General features: G+C 54.6%; 1 long non-coding RNA gene across 1 annotated transcript; it reads right to left on the bottom strand.

Moving 5' to 3' along the window:
- Positions 1–615: 615 nt before the first annotated feature.
- Positions 616–1,927, bottom strand: LOC129735663 (uncharacterized). Its single transcript, XR_008731462.1, has 2 exons — positions 1,741–1,927; positions 616–1,209 (listed from the first exon to the last, which is right to left on the bottom strand). It is a non-coding gene; the product is annotated as an uncharacterized LOC129735663 (long non-coding RNA).
- Positions 1,928–2,948: the final 1,021 nt, after the last annotated feature.

The following is a 2,948-nucleotide window of genomic DNA, read 5'->3' as shown; positions in this document are numbered from 1 at the left end:
GTAGCCCAACTCCTCAGGCTGCCACCAGTGCTCCTGCCTGTGAGCGCAATTGTCAAAGAGTGTGGTTTTGGTGAAAGGCTCCAAAATGTCCCCTCCTGGCTCTCAGTATTCCCAGGGCTGCTCTCAGGAGACAGAGTCCCTGCTCCTCTGGCCCTGTGCTGGGATGCTGTTCCCAGCAGGAGCGGGGCTGGGGGCACATTCCTGGCTCTGGCCAACCTCCTTTCCCTGCTGGTGATGGTGAGTGGTGATGCTCAGCACCCAGAGCAAGGTCTTCATCCTGTCCCTTCCCTGGGGAGCTCAGCAACACCTAGGGCTCTGGGCCACAGGGAGAAGCTGGCAGCTGTGCCAGCCCCAGCAGAGGTTGCTGCCCCGGGAAGGGTGATGCACCAACCAGCAAGGCAAATTGGACATGCCTCGCTGTGCCTGGCTGTGGAGGGATGAGAGCCACTGGACCTGGATGCTCTCAGCCCAGTGCTTGCCCCCAGTATCCCAGTACCCCCAGTAGCTTGGGGGGGCTGAAGCCACCTGGCCCTGACAGCCAGCGGGAGGGACATTTATCCTGCCTGCTTGCTCACACGTGGTGATGATCAACTGGCAGCTCCTGTGCAGCCTGTGGGGAGGGCAGCCTTGGCCAGCTGCTATTTTTAGCTCCTCACACTCCGTTTTCTCCTTGACTGTCTCCTCTCTGGAGCAGTCTCAGGCTGAGCATCGGTGATGTTTATCTTGCCTGGCACCTGATCGAATGTGACACTGGCTGTCGAGGGTGAGGGCTCCAGGAAACATATGGGAGCAAGGGGGGAGATGTTGGAGGGGCGGGGAGGGAGAGAAAGGAAGCCCTGGGTGGTTGGGGAGGGTCCTGCTGGAGCACCCTGGGGTGGGTCTCCCCTTCCTCCAGCTCCTGGGTACCCACAAGGGATGCTCTGTCCATGAGGAGCTATGGCTGGTCCCCATTTCTACCTAGGCTGAACACTTCCCTCTGACAGTGTGATCCTTTGGTGATGACTGGGCTAGGAGAGCTGGGTAAACTGAGGCACACAAGAGGTGTGTGAGTCCCTTGTGTTCAGCCAGTGTATTGCTGGCACCAAGTAACCTCTCCAAACCTGCCTGCATCCAGGACATGATGAGCACCAGGAGCCCAGACTCCCAGCTGAAGCTCATAAAACTCTTGGGTACAAGCCCCGGTGATGCAAAAGCACGTTGGCATGACAGCTGGGAAGGGAAAAAATATTCTCTATCAGGTAGCACCTGCTCTGTGTTGGTACGGGGCAGAGCTGTGATGCTTGGTGCTATACTGACATAGAATCATAGAATTATTTAGGTTGGAAAAGAATTTTAAGATCATTGAGTCTAGCCATTAACCCAACACTGCCATGGGAGCAAAGGTTGCTCTGCCTTTCTCCTGCTCTTTCAGCACCTGCTCTAGGGCTTCGTAGGTGTTGGGATCCTCTCCCCAGAATGCTGCCCACACGGTGAGCATCACTGCTGACTGGGACCTAAAATATATTGTCCATGCCCTCCCAAGCATCGGGGGAGCCCCTGATTTACCCATCCAGAAGGTGAGACCAGCAAGGATGGGGTCAGACTACTCCCTGCTTTGCCACTTCCTTTAAATCCTATTTTCTCCTAAAAAAAAAGGGTCCAGAACAGGGAAGAAATGGGCTTGGGAGCGTCTATTCTTCCTCTGCTGCTGCCGAGCTGCTTTATCCCATTTGCACAGGAAGGTCATTAAAAGCCACTGACCTGTGAGGTGCCATAGGGCTGGGGCAGCCCCCCAGGGCTGGAGGTAGCAGCCCCCTGCCCAGGGGTGCGGGCAGGGAAGGAGCAGGACTGTTTTCCACTCATCCACCCAGCACTGCAGGCTCTGATCTGGACTAAAAGTCATCTCTCAGCAAGAGCAGCACTTTGCGGTTCCTCTTTTAGATGTATATTTCTAATTCCCAGCCCAGTTAAGACCCTGATTTCTCTCTGGGTATGTAGGTGATGTGGTGGAAAGCTTATTCCTGAGCTAAGCTCACCCCTGGGCTGCGTCAGTCCCTCCATTAGGGTGCTATTTTGGGACATGGGTCACAGGGTTTGGGGTCCTGCAGGTTATTCTCTGGTGGGGGACAGGGACTTGCCATGAGCCTGGGCAGGACACAGCCTGGGGGCTGTCCCTGCATGGCAGGTACTAACCCCAGAGTGATGGAGGTGGCTCCTGTGGGATGGATTTGCAGAAAACATGCTTAGTCCTTGAGCAAAACCATCCTGCTCATGAGACCTCAGAGGCCAAAGGCAGAGAGAGAATCTTGCCTGGAGGATTTAAAACAAGAGGGAAAATGCCAGCAAACACCTCCCAGGGTGGTAATTTGTCACCAGGCAGGGTAGAGCATCATGCCGAGATGAAAGTCTGGACATCTCTGTGCCGCCTCGACAGGAGATGTTCAGATCACAACAGATAGCAATGCCCTTCTGGGACATCCTCTTTGCTCCGGGTACTCAGCCATCTGCATCTGAGCCTACTGCACCTCCTCTGCAGGGCACATCGATTATGCAGCACTGTCTCTCTCCCGGGCATGACATGATGGAGGTGGTGGAGATCTTCCCTCTGCTGTGCCATGCAATTGAGCAGCCCTCAGGTGCATGTATAGCCCAGTGCATCCCATCCACGATGGGGGACAGCACAGGAGCTACTTTTCCTATTTCTGTAGGTCAAGGCAACTTGAATACCTGCAATGAGTTGCACAGGTCTTTGCAACTCACCTGCAACCTTGCCATTCCCAGCAGAAGGGGAAATTTCAAACAAAATAATGTTGTCTTTTCTTTCAGCAGCAGCAGAAGCTCTTTCCTGATGCAAAAGCATGGTGGATCACGCAGACAGATACAACCACAGCTTGGGGCTCATCCTGCTGCCAGTTCATCATGGGAGCTGCAGGCCTGCCTGCAAAATGAGGTCCCCATTGAATGACTCT

The sequence above is a fragment of the Falco cherrug genome, chromosome 3 (assembly GCF_023634085.1).
Source record: "Falco cherrug isolate bFalChe1 chromosome 3, bFalChe1.pri, whole genome shotgun sequence".
NCBI classification, from domain to species: Eukaryota; Metazoa; Chordata; class Aves; order Falconiformes; family Falconidae; genus Falco; species Falco cherrug.
The sequence above is the reverse complement of the archived record's forward strand: the minus strand, read 5'-3'. Positions and strand labels throughout refer to the sequence as shown.